Below are 18,133 nucleotides of genomic sequence, written 5' to 3'. Positions count from 1 at the left end.
GTTGTATGTTTAGGAAAATTAGAAAATAAAGAAAAGAGGTTAAAACTCATTTTTAATGAACTTGGGCCAATTCCCATTTTTAAAATCGGAGGCCCAAATGAACAGCCCAAGCCACCAGTCCAAACAGCCCACCCCCAGGCCATAAAACGACGTAGTTTAACACCAAAACTACGTCGTTTCAATGCCAATCCATCACAACCGTTCAAACCAAGCCGATCCAACGGTCCGGATCTCTCACCCATAACCCCACTACCCGACCCGTTACCCGAACCAATTCTGACCCCTACTAAGCCAAACGACGACGTTTCGTTTAAACCTTCAGATCCAAGCCGTCCATCTCGTCTCATCCAACGGTTGAAATCAATCCACCTATTCCATATATAAGCCTCCTACCACACCCTGCCCCCTATCCAATACCCCAGCTTCCGTCTTCACCTCCTTCCCCACGAAACCCTAGCCGCCCCCTTATCCCTCGCCGTTAATCCCGGCGGCATGAAAGCCGATGACCTCCGCCTGAACACCATAGAACCGCCTCACCGCCCTGAACATTGACCTGTTGGCCGTTTAGTTCGAATCCCTTCCCACCTTCTCGAATCTTCATTTGAAGATTCGAGTCGGAACCCGAGTTACACCAATCGACCTCAACTTCGCACCAGACAGTCCCCAGACCCCCCTCGTGACCAAACCATGCTTGGTTTGGTCCGAATCTAACCAGGGAAACACGAATCCCATATCTAATTTTTGAACCCTAGTTTTCTCCGTGCATGTTCCGTGTCTGTTCAAGCCGAAGAGATTAAGGTCTAATGGACCTTAATCGAAGTGTTTCTCATCTGAGAAACACTTCGATTAAAGTCCGTTCAGCCTTAAGAAAGGTCTGTCCGAGTCCAAGTTAAGGCTTTTGATTTTTCGAGATTTAAGGTGAGTTTTGCTTTTTCTTTTCTTATTTCTGTTAGTCCATGTGATTGGTTTAGAGGTCTGTGCATATTTTGTGTAATTTGTCTCTGAATTTCTTTTGTCAACTGTCAATTGCCCCTTTGCCCGGACTCCTGTATTCAGTCAAGTCTTTCTTCATAATGTGTGTATATAAACTGTATGTTCAATTGAATTCGTAATTGGTCATTCATTTAGTTCCTAGGGCCTTTCTGTGTTAATATTGCAACATGAACCCCTCGTGTGATACCTTTAAATGTCTGATTTTTGGTTACGATTGTACCTGTTATGATTAATATAGTCGAGTCGACATATGTCGTCAATTAGTTTTAACTATCTGAACAATAACAAATTGACCTGCTGCAGTTAAACATTGCCTGAATCAATTAAGAACTGAGTCTAGTGCTTATAATTGTTAATTTGAATCAGAAATGTAAAATCAATGTTTTGTTTAGTTACAGTTTTGAAATTGGAGGGCATGTGCACTTGTGCACAACATGTGCATTTGTGAACAGCCTGTGCCCTGCCTAAGGGCTTTTTGAATTAAATAGTTTGACAGCATATGCTGTCAGACTACATCCTGCTGCCCACACCCTACTTTAGTTTCAGAAATAATAAACATTACTAAAGGTAAGCCTGCCAAGGGAATATCATGGGGTTTTTGTTTATACTTAATTAGCTAAGTGGAAACTGAAAAGGGGCAGCACATGGGAGGGTATTCTGATGGTCTAAACAGGCTGTTAAAGGGATGACTTTAGGCTGATAAAAGAGGAGGACTTCCATCAGTTTTAAGGATAGAGAGAGGAGGGAGGACATCTGATTAGAGAGACAGACATAGGGGATTCAGACTGAATCATTGAGGGCTGAAGTTCTGAGAAATAGAGACACACACAGAGACAGACATTGATAAGAACAGAGTGAATTGAGAGGGAACACTTTTAGAAGAGTGAAGTTCTGAAAACAGAAAACTGGAAAAGAATTTTGTTTGATTAACTCAGACAGACAAAACTAGAAATTGCATTCTTCTCTGCTGTCTTGATTTTACTAGCCTTGATCTGTTTGTTCAACACTGATTTCTTCTAAATCCAATTGAGTCTGCTGGTTGTCTGTTGGTTTACTCTGGAACTTGGTCTAGTTGTTTTCTTAATTCTACTTGCCTCGTTTGTTGCTGCTGCTGTTCTGCTTTCTGCTGCTGCTGACCCCTTTGCTTCCACTTCTTCTTTGCATTTCAGTATTCAGTATTCAGGTACACATTTCAAGTCCCATGTTGGTGTAAATTGTAACAGTTCGAAAGCATGAAATGAAAGGAGTTCAAAGAAGTTTAAATGTCTGTTTGTAATGCTCATGGTCTATTGATTTCTTTGTATAAATTGATTAGTGTGTAATTCAATAGCAAAAAAAAATCTAGTTAGTTAATACTTAACTGAGTTTTAGCCTCTTGTATCTTAGTTTATAGTTATCTGTTGATATGAGTTAAGTAATGGTACAGTACGTAGAATGTACAAATATTTGACATAGTGACTGACCGGATTCCTGTTTAGCTATAATGATATGCATAAGATAGAATACTTCCACCTTACACAATGATGTTCTGTTTTATTTTAGTTTCTTTCATCAGGACCCGCTAGGCAGTATATAGGAGCACGTTCGAACCCCCAGTGGTAATAATGCCTAGTGGGTTAATTCCCTTAATCTAGCCTAAATGAGTCTAGTTTGAATTCAATTCAAGAGATGTTTTGGATATAAGCATAGCATTTTGTCATGTAATTTCTTTGTCAAATTAGAACATTTCTCATAAAGTATGACGTTTTTTTACTTTATAAATAATTAATCAGAAATTGATAAGAATTAGGCCCAAAGCATATACTTGAATTGACATGTATCCTCCTTCTTCTATTTTAGACTGAACATAGTAAAGATGTAGTCACTGCAGGTTTATCCTTTTAAATAAAATGAGACGAGCCTCGACAAACAAAATGCACAAGCTGCGGGGCCCTCTAAATGTATATATTAAAATACTTAGAATTCGGGACAGGCCGTTTAGCGAATTTTACGGCCTTCCCAAAATAACAATACGCTAGTTGCTTTAGGCGCGCCTTTAATGATTTAACCTTCTTAAACACGGGTGCACATTGATGTGACCCAAATTCAAATCTCAACGGAGTCGAAATGTGTTAACAACTACGGGTGCATTGATTGTGACGTGGTTCGAGATGCATTTTCACGACGTTGCAATTCTATAAAAATAAATGATAATAATAAAAGCGGTTTAAACTTAATAAAAGCACATAAGTCACAACATGTATTTAAATCAGATATTTAGTCATTATAACAATTTAAGCGACCGTGCTAGAACCATGGGATTCGAGGGTGCCTAACACCTTCCCTCGGGTCAACAGAATTCCTTACTTAGAATTTCTGGTTCGCAGACTTCATTTGGAAAAGTCAAAAATTTCCTCGATTTGGGATTCAAGATAAACCGGTGACTTGGGACACCAAAAGCCAAACCTTTCCCAAGTGGCGACTCTGAATTAAATAAATAATCCCATTTCGAATATTGTCACTTAAATTGGAAAAACTCCCCTCGCGCATTCTACCCTTCGGGGCGGGGCGCGCAAAAAGGAGGTGTGACAGCTCTGGCGACTCTGCTGGGGAAGTAAACCCAGAACCACTGGTTCAGGGTTCAAGAATTCGAGCTTAGAATAATTGTTATATTTGGCTTTATTATCTGATCTTCATTACATGTTTTTGCATAACGTGCTAAATGTTGTCTTTTACCGCTTTGATATTATATGAACTGTATATAAACTGTACCGAAACCCTTCTCTTCTTACCTCCGGGGAGAAGCTCGATGGTCGAGACTCCCTATTCTGTTAGTGTCAATACCTGAAATAAGAAAGAGGTCGGACAAGTTACAAAGCCGGACGATCTCGCGGGTCCCCGGTACGTAGCCCCCTCCTCGACTCGAGTTGTCCGCTCGGGTACACAGTCTAGAACAAATACCCAGGTTACGAACCTAGAATAACTTGACTTCATGCCGGATCCCTAGTAGGAACGCTTATTTGCATCATGTTGCATTTGACTTAGGGGACTCAACACAGGGGTTGGGTCCGTCTAGGACTAGCAACCTGAAATGAAAAGACCATCTTGCTGCATCCTATTTGTTTTGCGCATTTATTTGCCTCGGTTCCGCATGCTGACCGGTTTTTTTTTTAAAAAAAAAGAAAAAAAAAGAAGAAGAAAATAGCGGCATAGGGAGATAATTATTTATTTAGGAAAATTAGAACCAATGTCCGAGTAGTGTCGAAACCTCGCCGGAATTTCTTCTAAAATATATATATATAAAAAAAAAAGAGATTGTCTTCTAGTTTGATTTTAAAAAAAAAATATACATATATAAAAAAATTTCTTTTTATCATTTTCAAAATCAAAAAAAAAGAAGGTATTTATTTAAAAAGTAAAAAAAAAACGGAAATTCATAATTCAAAAAAAATGTTGTCTCTTTCGTAGTACCCCTTTTATAAATTCAGACTAATAGTCCAAATGTTTCCTAAAAAAAATATAATAATATTTTCTTTAGTCTTTATCTCTTTGCAAAAGAAAAAAAAAATATAATAAAAATACGTATTCTTGATTTTTAGGTTTATTTGATTTTTTCTATTTACGGTATTCCCGAACTACGCCGGTTTGATTCTCACCGGATGTGAGATACGTAGGCAACCCTCGTCGGGTTCAACCCCATTTTGCTAAAATAGCCAAAATCAATAAATAAATAAAAAAAAGGGATGTGTCGAATTTTTAAAGAGTCATAAATAAGTCAGGTGACGTTGTTTTGTCGTAAATAGCCGAATGATTCCGAAAAGGGACGCCGGAAGGCTGACTTTGCATAAACAGCCACCTTTGGGTCTTGTTTAGTATTTTTGTCCGGTTGACCCACACAGCCTTAAAATCTTCGTCCCCGAAGTGTTTAAAGGCCGTGTTCAAAACTTGATCCCCTCTGTAAAATATTTTGAGTCAAGTCATTTTTTGTTAAAATCACCTTAATAAATGTGCAGGATGAGCACGATGCAAAATGAACATTTTTCAATAATGATCAAAATCCCTGTCAAGTTACGACTATGGTGGAATGATCTAGGTGTTGAAGGACAAAATGAGGTTAAGAAATATCTGAAAGGTCTTGTGGGTTTGTTGGAAATCCAGCCTCGGGGAGATATCATAAGAGCTTTGGTTACCTATTGGGACCCGACGCACAATGTTTTCCATTTCTCTGATTTTGAACTCACCCCGACTTTGGAAGAAATGGCCGGATACATCGGGAATACTGAACTTCCCTTGAGGGAAAAATACTTGGTCGCCCCAAGAGTCGTCACGGTACATCGGTTCCTAGATTCATTGAAGATACCTAGAACAGTCCACAACCCGGATCTGGCAGCCGGATTTTGTACTCCATGCTTCATATATGATAGGTACGGTCATGAGTGGGGATTCAATAATCCAATCAACAAACTGTGCAGCAAAGGAATTCGTCAGAAGTGGGACAAGCACAGACGGGTAGCGTTCATGATGATGTTCCTGAGCCTTCTGGTATTTCCAAGGAAAGACGGAAACATTGATTTGAAGATATCCGGGGTCGTCAGCACTTTACTCACGCAAAGTGATAGTACTCTCGCGCCAATGGTGGTATCTGACATCTTTCGAGCTCTTACAGCTTGTAAAGCTGGGGAAAATTTCTTCGAAGGTTGTAACTTGCTCCTACAGATATGGATGACCGAGCACCTCTGCCATCATTCCGAGATTTTGAGCCATGGTTCCCCGGAAAAGACCCGCATAGAAGAATCTTACACGAGAACCAAAGAGATCAGTTTGCCCAAAGGAGTCCTGGCATGGACCTCGTTCTTTCAAGCTCTTACTGCCAGCCAAGTACAATGGACGTTGGGATGGTTGCCTGTTGATGAGATCCTATATACGTCAGCAGATAAAACTTATTTCTTACTGATGGGGCTTAAGAGCATTTAACCTTACGCACCCTGCCGAGTTTTGAGACAGTTCAGAAGATGCCAGACAGTACCTCATGAGGAAGATCTTAGCACTCAAGCAGTTGAGATAAGTCCTAACGGACAATTCCCAGAAGCAAAGATTTGCCAAATCTGGAGTGAGTGTCAATATTTGAAATCAGATACTTGCGTGCGGGATCGAGCCAAAGGAGAGACGGCGCTAGGTTACCTTGCATGGTATAGAAGGGAACTTGAGCATGAAAGGCCAGCTAAGAGACCCCACATCCGGAATTTCACCGAATCATCGCAAAGGCAGTGGGATTGGTTAGCAAAGGAAAGAGGCTATTGCGCCGAAATCAGCAGGTTAAAGCAACAAGTGGAAAGTTTGAAATATGAGCACAACGTGCAAGATGCTACCAATCTGGGAGAGCAGAACAGGTTAATTCCGGACAACGAAAGACTCAGAGACCAGATCAAACAGATAAGGGTGGATGCGGATAAACAGCCAAGGCATCGATCAGACGAGCAGCTGATAAAAAGGCTAAAAGGTGAAATCAGGGAATGGCAAGATGGTTTGGAGAAATCTGAAAACGTCATAGCAGAGCTCAGGGCACAGTGGGATACAAGAGCAGATAAGCATCGCCGATACCTGAATCAATTGGAAGGCGACCACGAGAAAACTGTTGCTAAAATAAAGAGAGAGATGGCTACACTTGAGATCAAAGCAGCTAATCAGGCCAAGGGTTTCCAAATTGAGAGCAGATACTGGTACGACTCAATAGCCCAGATGAAGTTGGAAGTACGGCGACTGAAGCACCAGCATATACAGGATGCTCAAGTATTCAAGATATGTAGCGATTAGATAAAACGCCTACTCATAGAGAAGAAGCAAACCAGAGATAGGATCAAGGCCATTGCCCATGCCATCACCAGACGATGTCTACGATGTGAGAACATGTCCAGCGTTACCGTCCTCTTGGCAGTGATGGGTTATGTCAAGCAGACTATGCATGAGTTGGAGCAACTTGAGAGGGATCTCACGCCTAGGACCGCGGCGAGGCCGAACGATGCCCCGCGGACACCAATTTTCAAAACCATAATGCACTCATAAGTCAAGCCTGTATCTTAGCATCTTCTGCCTGTTTTTTTCATCAGGGTGATTTTTAGTCTATTTTGAGTCTAGGTTTATTTTCAAAGTTTGCTCTTTCTTTTGCAAAATGTAGTTTGTAATAGACCATTTCGACAATAAAGAGGTTGTTTCTTTTACGCTCATTTGTGTTTTTCAAACTACGTAATGATCTGATTCACGTAGGCATCGTGATACGTAGGCAATCCTCATCGGATCCGGTCGCATTTCTTTTATTGCAAAATAATAAAAAATAATAAAAAAAGGGGTAAAAAACTAATAAGGGCAAAAATGCCGGAATGACGCATGCTCTCGTAGCAAACATGTAGTAATCCACTTAACTGTATAGGTGCATCATGCCCAACGTGAGATTGACTATCTGTTATTTGCTGCAAATTAACCGTGCATTTGTCGTTCAGTATTCAGGGTTTTTGAAAAGACGGTTGGTTTGGTGAAAGTCTGGCCTCGCACTCATACTTCACGAGGTCAAGGAGAAGTGTTCAACTACCTGTTGTTAGGACCAGAAGCAGTACTCACGCTTACTTCACCAGGTCAAAGGGAAGTGTGGAAATGTCTTCAGAAATTCCATTGCAAACAATCCCTGTTTCCGAGGAAAGCTCGATCTCAGTCGTCCTCACACCTGAATCCACAACTGCGGAAGAAAATAGAATCTTACGGCTCCGCATGTTGGAAATGTTGGACGACTGGAGTAATGGGAAAGAATCGCCAAGTGTCGTCCCCGGATTCCCTGAATTATTCTCCAGGTCGAGTGGGACTTCTAATGTCCCCATAAATTATCCTGCTACCTCATTCGGGTACCCAGCCACCTCAGCCTTCTCTGCTGGATCGCCTTCTGAGCCTCATCCCCGAATGTCATCCACTGATGCAAGCATGAACATCTTTACTGCATCACTTTGCCCGATTACGGCACAGCTACCACGTACAAGCCAAGCTTTGACTCATCCTCTTTTACATTCCAAGCACTATCGTTCTCAATGCAACCAACTAGGTTCGCTACCAGCACTAATCCTCTACCGCCTCAGTGTGAGCTTGCACCCGGGCAATATCAGAACCCCAGAATTGCAGAACAAAATGAGATTGCCAAGAGAATGAGAAGCCTTGAACAAAGTTTGAAGAATATGCAAGGATTGAGCGGACAGAAGAGCGTCTCTTACGCCGACCTATGCATGTTCCCTCACGTGCACCTGCCAGCGGGTTTCAAGACCCCGAAGTTCGAGAAATACGATGGGCACGGTGACCCCATTGCACATCTTAAGAAATACTGCAACCAATTGCGGGGAGCCGGCGGAAAAGAAGAACTGCTAATGGCATATTTTTGGGAAAGTCTAGTAGGGATAGCCTCGGAATGGTATATGGACCAGGAAATGTCCCGATGGCATATATGGGATGATCTCGCCAGAGATTTTGTGAAACAATTCCAGTATAACATCGACATTGCGCCAGACCGAAATTCGCTGTCGAATTTGAAGAAGAAACCTTCAGAAAGCTTCAGGGAATATGCTATTAAGTGGCGCGAACAGGCGTCAAGAGTGAAGCCTCCCATGGATGAAGTGGAAATGGTCACTACTTTTCTCCAGGCTCAAGAATCTGACTATTTCCAAAACATGATGTCAGCCATGGGTAAGCCATTCGCGGAAGCGATCAAGATTGGAGAGATGGTAGAAAATGGTCTGAAAACAGGTAGGATTCTGAGTCAAGCAGCCATAAGGGCAACCTCCCAGGCCGTCCAAAGCGGGTCCGGAGGAATGACCAGAGGGAAGAAGAAAGAAGAAACAACTATGGCAGCCTCGGAAGCAAGGGAGTATCGTCATCCCAGGCCCCGTTTCCCGGAAAGAACCCCACAACACTATTTCCCCCACTCCAATTTGGCATATGCTCATCAACCTTATATGGTCATGAATGCCCAACCTTATGCCCATCCACCACAACAAGCCAACCGAGGCCCAGCTCCACCTCCCAGAAATCAGCCTCCTTACCGCAACCACTATAACCCACAACCCCCGCAGAATAACTTTCGCCCTCAGGAGCCACCTCGACGGCGGACTTTCACGCCCATCGGTGAACAATACTCTACTTTGTTCCCTAAGCTAGTCCAATTGGGTTTCTTGCAACCAATCCCTCAAACAAGGCAAAACCCGACATCACCTTCTTACAAAGCCGGAGTCAGATGCGCCTATCATTCAGGGGCCGAGGGACATTATACAAATGACTGCTGGTCGTTGAAAAGAGTGGTCGAAAATTTGATAGAGCAAGGGAAAATAGTGCTAAGGGACGAGGAGATCCCGAATGTAACTAACAATCCATTACCTGCTCACAATAATGGGCCGCTGATCGGAATGATTTGCGAAGACAAAGAATTCGACCCTGCTCTGAAAGCCATAATTGCCATTGTCGACACGGGGAAGAGGCCTGAGACAGACCAGAAACCAGAAAAGGGGGAGGAGGCCAAAGCTATAAAGAAAGAGCCTGAAAAGAAGGTGGAGAAGAAAGTGGTACCGGTAAAGGATGGAGTTCTTTACATACCACGAGGTCGAGCTGAGAAGACGCAGAACTTCGGAATCAAAAAGACAAAACCTATGTACATGCCGAAAGGGGCCTATGTGGTCCGGGGGACGATTCAACCACCTCGGCTGAATGAGCCAGTGGTTATCGGACGCGTGCCACAAAAGCCAATGACCAACCCGTCCACAGTGCCATGGAATTATCAAAAGACTTCGGTAATGTACAAAGGTAAAGAGGTCATGGGAGAACTTCCAGAAAATACTTTCATTGGAAGGTATTCAAATACCCAAGAACTGAACAACGCCACACAAAGGCGCTTCCCGCCAAAGAAGCCCGTAAGTGTTGAAGAAGCGGAAGTGTTCTTCCAACAAATGAAAATGCCAGATTACGAAGTGATAGATCAACTGCGCAAGTACCCCGAGCAAGTGTCCATGCTGTCATTGTTAATGAGGTCGACCGAGCATCAAAAGATCTTACTAAAGACCCTGAATGAAGCATATGTGCCAGTTGAAACCTCGGTAGAGCAATTAGAGCGGATGACAGAAAGATTCTTCGCCGTCAACCAAATCTCTTTCAGCAAGAATGATCTACCCCCGGAAGGAGCGGCACACAACAAGGCTTTGCATCTAACAGTTAAATGCGAAGACTATTATGTCAAGCGGGTAATGTTGGATGGGGGCTCAGGCGTTGACATTTGCCCGCTCTCCACGCTACAAAGAATGGAAATTGGGACCGGAAGAATCCGACCCAACAATGTCTGCGTAAGGGCTTTCGACGGCATCAAGAGAGATACCATGGGAGAAATAAACCTGTTGTTGGTCATAGGACCAGTCGAATTTCAAGTAACCTTCCAGGTGATCGACATGGATACATCCTACAATTTTCTCCTTGGCAGACCTTGGATCCATGTGGCAGGAGTCGTGCCTTCCACTCTTCACCAGATGGTGAAGTTCGAGTACGAAGACCGAGAGATCGTAGTCCATGGGGAAGATGAGCATGCCATTTATCGGGACCCTTCCATCCCGTATCTTGAACCGAGAGAAGGGAGCGAACATACGGTCTATCAAGCTTTCGAGATTGTACTGGCAGAGCAGCACGAAGAGGGAATACCCTGCCCCCAGCCTTTCTTGTCTAACGCCTCGGTTATGGTGGCCAAAGAGATGATCCGGCACGGATTTAGGCCAGGGAAGGGGCTTGGACGAACCCTTCAGGGAATAACAGAACTCATTACCTTGCCAGTCACCAAGAAACCTTTTGGACTAGGTTTCAAACCTACTCCAGCCGACGAAGAGTGGGCAAAGAAAAGGAAAAGTGAGGGTTGGAACTTACCTCGACCACTGCCGGATTTATATGCAACTTTCATCAGGCCAAGGTACGCTGAAGAAGAAGAAGATGAGGTCTTCACAGCTGAGGAAATCGAGAAGATACGTGGGGCGATGAGAGAGATGCTCTACGAGGTCCACATGGTTCAACCAGGTGAAGGCACAAGCATTGCTGAGATGATGTACGTGGGGCCGAATGCCAAACTTCAAAACTGGGAGGCCACGCCATTCCCGACTAGACAGAAGTCCGGGTAGACCTGTCCTGCCACCTTTCCTGTGTCACAAGTTATCTCCAGGACATAACTTGAACGTTTTCTTCCTTTCAATTGTTGTTTTGAATTCCTAAGTTGTAAACAGTGTTGTCTTCCAGCTTTCCAAAGAAAATAAAAAAAATCATCATTGCTTTCCCATTTCTTTCTTTTGTTCTGATTTTTGTTATTTTTCCTTTTATCTTTCTTTTCAGTTATAATAATGCGGCTTTAAATATGACATTCTTGCGGACTTCACGCCCAGATCACAATGAGCTATTTAACTGCGAATTAATGAACCCAGAACCAGAATATGATGCGGAAGAAGCTTTTAGGGAGATAAACCGAGAGTTGGAATATTTCGAGAATAAACCTAAGCCAAATCTGAACGACACTGAACCGGTAAATTTAGGAACCCCAGAAGAAATCCGGGAGACCAAGATAAGCATTCACACGGACAAGAAAACACGAGAGGCGATAATTCAACTTCTTTTTGAATTTAAAGACGTGTTTGCTTGGTCGTATGATGACATGCCGGGACTAGGTGTTGATCTAGTGGTTCATAAATTGCCGATTCATCCTGATTGTCCTCCAGTTCAACAAAAGCAACGAAAGTTCAAAACTGAGGTCAGTGACAAGATTAAGGAGGAGATCACCAAACAACTGAAAACGGGAGTGATTTGGGTAGTCCAATATACAACATGGTTGGCGAATGTGGTTCCAGTACCAAAAAAGGACGGGAAGACTAGGGTATGTGTAGATTACCGAGATCTGAACAGAGCAAGTCCTAAAGATAATTTCCCGCTGCCCAACATCCACATCCTCGTTGACAATTGCGCCAAACACGAGATACAGTCTTTCGTAGATTGTTACGCTGGGTATCATCAGGTATTGATGGATGAAGAGGACGCCGAGAAGACTGCCTTCACCACGCCTTGGGGCACCTACTGTTACCGGGTCATGCCATTTGGTTTGAAGAATGCTGGGGCTACCTACATGAGGGCCATGACTGCCATTTTCCATGACATGATGCATCAGGAAATAGAGGTGTACGTGGACGATGTGATAGTCAAGTCCAGGATGCAGGATAATCACATCCAAGACATGAGGAAATTCTTTGAGAGATTAAGGAAGTATGACTTGAAGCTGAACCCAGCCAAATGCGCTTTCGGAGTTCCGTCAGGCAAACTTTTGGGCTTCATCATAAGCAGGAGAGGAATCGAGCTAGATCCAACTAAGATAAAATCCATCAGAGATCTACCTCCCCCGAGAACAAAGAAAGATGTGATGAGTCTGTTGAGCAGGTTGAATTACATCAGTCGGTTTATTGCCCAGCTGACAAGCACGTGTGAGCCCATATTCAAGCTGTTAAGGAAAGATGCGGCGATTAAATGGACAACTGAGTGTCAAGAAGCCTTTGATAAAGTCAAAGAATACCTTTCGAATCCCCCAGTCTTGGTCCCTCCAGAACCGGGGAGGCCACTTTTCTTGTATCTGACAGTCTTGGAGAACTCTTTCGGTTGCGTCCTCGGGCAACACGACGTAACTGGAAAGAAGGAGCAAGCAATCTACTACTTGAGCAAGAAATTCACCAGCTACGAGGCCAAATACACACTGTTGGAAAGGACATGTTGCGCTCTCACGTGGGTTGCTCAAAAGCTGAGACATTATCTCCAAGCCCACACTACATTCCTCATAAGCAGGTTGGATCCTTTAAAGTATATATTTCAGAAACCAATGCCTACTGGGAGACTGGCTAAATGGAAAATCTTGCTTACGGAATTCGACATAGTCTATGTCACTCGCACGGCAATGAAAGCCCAGGCGCTAGCAGATCATTTGGCCGAAAATCCAGTCGATGAGGAATACCAGCCATTGGATACCTACTTTCCAGATGAAGAGGTAAATACTATAGAAGTAGTCTCAGAGGACGCTCATGTTTGGAAGATGTTCTTTGATGGAGCCGTGAACGCCAAGGGTGTAGGGATTGGGGCAATTTTGATCTCGCCTTCTGGTCAACATTATCCCGCCACAGCTAGACTTCGTTTCTTTTGCACAAATAATACAGCTGAGTATGAAGCCTGCATCATGGGCATGCATATGGCAATCAATCAGGATGTCGAAGACTTACTGATTATGGGAGATTCTGACCTGATTATCCGGCAAGCCCAAGGCGAATGGGAAACTCGGGATGTCAAACTTATCCCTTACTGACAGCATGTGGAGGACCTCGGCAAGCGCTTTACATCAATAGAGTTCAGGTATATCCCGAGGTGTCACAATGAACTGGCAGACGCACTCGCTACTCTGGCTTCAATGCTACCCTACCCAGGCAATGCCCACGTCGATCCTTTGGAAATCCAAATCAAGGAAAGACACGGTTACTGCAATGTAATCGAGGCGGGATCAAATACGCAGCCTTGGTACCATGACATCAAGAGGTTCCTGAAGACACAAGAATACCCCGAGCACGCTACTGGAGATCAAAAGAGGACCATTAGGCGACATGCAAGTGGTTTCTTTCTGATCGGTGAATTGTTGTATAAGAGGACCCCGGACCTCAATCTTCTAAGATGTGTCGATATCGAGGAGGCAAGAAAGATCATGCACGAAGTACACACAGGTGTGTGCGGACCTCACATGAACGGGTATGTCTTAGCAAAGAAAATCCTTTGAGCAGGTTATTACTGGATGACCATGGAAAAGGATTGCTTTAGCTTCGTTCGAAAGTGTCATCAGTGTCAGGTGCACGGTGATTTGATTCATGCACCTCCCACGGAGCTGCATCCCATGTCTGCACCTTGGCCATTTGTCGCCTGGGGCATGGACGTCATTGGACCAATCGAACCAAAGGCTTCGAATGGACACAGGTTTATACTGGTTGCCATCGATTACTTCCCAAAATGGGTAGAAGCTGTCACTCTCAAGTCGGTCACTAAAAAAGCTGTAGTGGATTTTGTACACTCAAATCTTATCTGTCGTTTCGGTATTCCTGCGACTATCATTACAGATAACGCAGCAAACTTGAACAGTCACTTGATGGGAGATGTATGCGAGCAATTCAAGATAACGCATAGGAATTCTACTCCTTATCGGCCGAAAGCCAATGGTGCTGTGGAAGCAGCGAACAAAAACATCAAGAAGATTTTGAGGAAAACGATCCAAAGTTCCCGACAGTGGCATGAGCAGTTACCATTTGCATTGTTGGGGTATCGCACTACGGTACGCACATCAGTAGGAGCGACTCCTTATCTTTTGGTTTATGGGACCGAGGCTGTAATACCGGCAGAGGTAGAAATTCCTTCGCTTCGAATCATTGTCGAAGCAGAAATCGAAGACAGCGAGTGGGTCAAGACTCGGTTAGAGCAATTGACTTTGATTGATGAAAAGCGAATGGCCGCGGTTTGTCACGGACAGTTGTACCAACGAAGGATGGCCCGTGCTTACAACAAGAAAGTCCGACCCAGGAATTTCGAAGTAGGTCAGCTGGTACTGAGGCGTATTCTGCCGCATCATGAGGAAGCAAAAGGGAAGTTTGCTCCAAATTGGAAATGCCCATACATCATAAGGAAGATATTGCCGAGAGGAGCATTGTATTTAGGTAATATCGAAGGAAATGACCCCGACACAGCAGTAAATGCAGATGCAGTCAAGAGATACTACGTCTGAATTATACTCCAGTAGTCTTGACGCATTCGAAATGACGAAGGTTTTATTCCCCACTACTCCCCAAACACTACCCAATTCTCTCTACAAACCTTTGAGCCGCTTACACAAAAAAAAAATTGATTGAGGCCTGAACTACGTTTGACTTGATTCCGAAAGGATACGTAGGCAGCCTCTCCTTGAGGTTCAGTCACACCAACAATAAAATCCCATTCGCCCTGAAATGGAAACCGGGGCACGTCGAGCAGTTGAGAAGTTAGTATTATCTACCTCTCTTTACCAAGAACAAGCCTTTAAATCAATTACCAAAGATGGTGGGGAACCAATAAGCGTCACAAATGGAGACCGGCACACTCTGAATTGAGAGAGATAAAATGAGAGAGTCTCGTCGGTGAAAACCTTCGGGCACCACGAGGCGACGGGAGTAGAGAAACCAAAATGAGAGAGCTTGTTTAGTAAAAACTCACAAAGAGTGCTATCAAGCGATGACAGGAAGAGAAATGAGAGAGGTCAGCCAGCGAAAACCCGCAAAGGGCGCTGTTGGCCGAAAAGAATGACTCCACCCCAAGGAGGTCTCGGCAAAGTTCCACTGGTTTGGAATCACAGATCCGTTCTGGTTCGGAGAAACGCAAGTTCATGGAAGGTCAGGCGTCCAGTCCAAAGAGCATGTCATGTCATTTAAAGCCAGCGTTATCTTCCTCAGATAAGTCTTTCTCGTCCCGAAAGGGACACTCCCTTCCTGAAATTTGTTTTCTCCTTTCTTTGTTTCTCTTCGAATCCCTTTTTATGTTTTAACCCCAAGTTCAGGATATACCAGAGAGGGCAGGTGGCAGGTTTGTTTTCACGGAATTCCGTTTCATGAAGGAAAACACCCCGTTTCGTTGGTGCGTCTGTCCAAACTTGATAAATCATGATGTTTGATGGCGTTCGAAGTAAGGAGGAAAAAGAGAAATTTCCCCCAGCAAGTCCGCCTTCGGACGAATCCCCACAGAGTCTCCTCCTGTACAATCCCCCGCAGAATCTCCCCAATACACAAAAAAAAAAACTCCCTGTTGGAATTTCCTCAGCACATCCCCAGCGAGTCCCTTTGTAAATATTCCCCAACAAGCTTACCCCAACAAACCCTGGAAAACTCACTTTGAAACAAATACCCAGCATGCCCCATTGTACAAAATCCACACAAAGAATCCACTTTGTAAATATTCCCCCACAGAGCTTCTTTTTGTACAAATTCCCACAGAATACCTCCAATAAAATCCCCGTTGAGAACCTCCAATCAAAACGGGAAAAAAAAAGAGAGAGAAAAGAAAAAGAGCCTTACAAGGCAAATCATCACAGAATCTGGAAATGCAAGCCTGAGCAGTCTAAAGGGTTCCGACATATGAATCAAATCAATAGCGGGACTTCGCGACAGAAATGAAGACGCAACAAGGCAACCGGGAACGATCAAGGTCACCAAACCGACCGTCATTTTCCGAACTAACAAATGTTCTTTGTCTGAAAAGTTCAAACAGGCTTAATCCAAGACAATCGTGCAAGAAGCAGGTGTCGCCCAAAGAAGAAGGTACATGGGTACAAGAAACATTTTGGCAATAAGGAATTCACTCGAAAGGTAAGTTTCCACGAAACTCCCTTTTATTCTTTTACTAAAGTAAGAAAATTCAAAAAAAGAAGTCAGTGGTTGTTCTCGAATTTTGTCCCCAGCCATCAGCATTAGGGTTTTAAACCCTAAACTGAATTTTCCTTTTAGTCACCATTAGGGTTTTAAACCCTAAACTGAACTTTTTCCATTCAGCCATCATTAGGGTTTTAAACCCTAAACTGAGCTTTTCCATGCAATCAACATTAGGGTTTTAAACCCTAAACTGAATTTTCCCTTTAGTCAGCATTAGGGTTTTAAACCCTAAACTGAACTTTTTCCATTTTAATCAGCATTAGGGTTTTAAACCCTAAACTGAATTTTCCTTTTAGTCAGCATTAGGGTTTTAAACCCTAAACTGAACTTTTCCTTTAATCAGCATTAGGGTTTTAAACCCTAAACTGAACTTTTTCCATTCATGCCAGCATTAGGGTTTTAAACCCTAAACTGAGCTTTTCCATGCAATCAGCATTAGGGTTTTAAACCCTAAACTGAATTTTTCCTTTAATCAGCATTAGGGTTTTAAAACCCTAAACTGAGCTTTTCCTCTCAGCCAGCATTAGGGTTTTAAACCCTAAACTGAGCTTTTCCATGCAGTCAGCATTAGGGTTTTAAACCCTAAACTGAATTTTCCATTTAGTCAGCATTAGGGTCTTAAACCCTAAACTGAACTTTTTCCATTCAGCCAGCATTAGGGTTTTAAACCCTAAACTGAGCTTTTCCATGCAATCAGCATTATGGTTTTAAACCCTAAACTGAATTTTCCTTTTAGTCAGCAATAGGGTTTTAAACCCTAAATTGAACTTTTTCCATTCATGCCAGCATTAGGGTTTTAAACCCTAAACTGAGCTTTTCCATGCAATCAGCATTAGGGTTTTAAACCCTAAACTGAATTTTTCCTTTAATCAGCATTAGGGTTTTAAACCCTAAACTGAGCTTTTCCTTTCAGCCAGCATTAGGGTTTTAAACCCTAAACTGAGCTTTTCCATGCAGTCAGCATTAGGGTTTTAAACCCTAAACTGAATTTTCCCTTTAGTCAGCATTAGGGTTTTAAACCCTAAACTGAACTTTTTCCATTCAGCCAGCATTAGGGTTTTAAACCTTAAACTGAGCTTTTCCATGCAATCAGCATTATGGTTTTAAACCCTGAACTGAATTTTTCCTTTCAGTCAGCATTAGGGTTTTAAACCCTAAACTGAACTTTTCAGCCAGTCAGCATTAGGGTTTTAAACCCTAAACTGAACTTTTTTCCTTTAGTCAACATTAGGGTTTTAAACCCTAAACTGAACTTTTCCTTTAGTCAGCATTAGGGCCCCAACCCCAAACTGAACTTTTCCCCAGTTGGTCAGTATTAGAGTTTCAACTCTAAAACTGAACTTCTCCCTAGCTAGTCGGTATTAGGGCTCAAACCCTGAATTAGGCATTCATATCCTCTTTCATCAATTTTATGAACTTCTTGGCGAATAATTCACGAAATTTCCTAGTGAAACTGGGGCAAAAAATTTCGTTCGTTTTTTTTTCCCGCAGGTCTAACCTCGAGCCACACGGATCGAAATGACCCACGAGATGAGTCTCAACTCAGAAGAAAAAAAGACAAAAAAAAAGAAGATGTCCCGAGAATATCAGAGTAAATGGAAGGCGGATCGGCTCCAACATTTGACTAAGGTCCTGAACTCCGCCAGTCG

Source organism: Nicotiana tabacum, chromosome 1 (assembly GCF_000715075.1).
Source record: "Nicotiana tabacum cultivar K326 chromosome 1, ASM71507v2, whole genome shotgun sequence".
NCBI lineage: Eukaryota > Viridiplantae > Streptophyta > Magnoliopsida > Solanales > Solanaceae > Nicotiana > Nicotiana tabacum.
Note: the sequence above shows the minus strand (reverse complement) of the source record.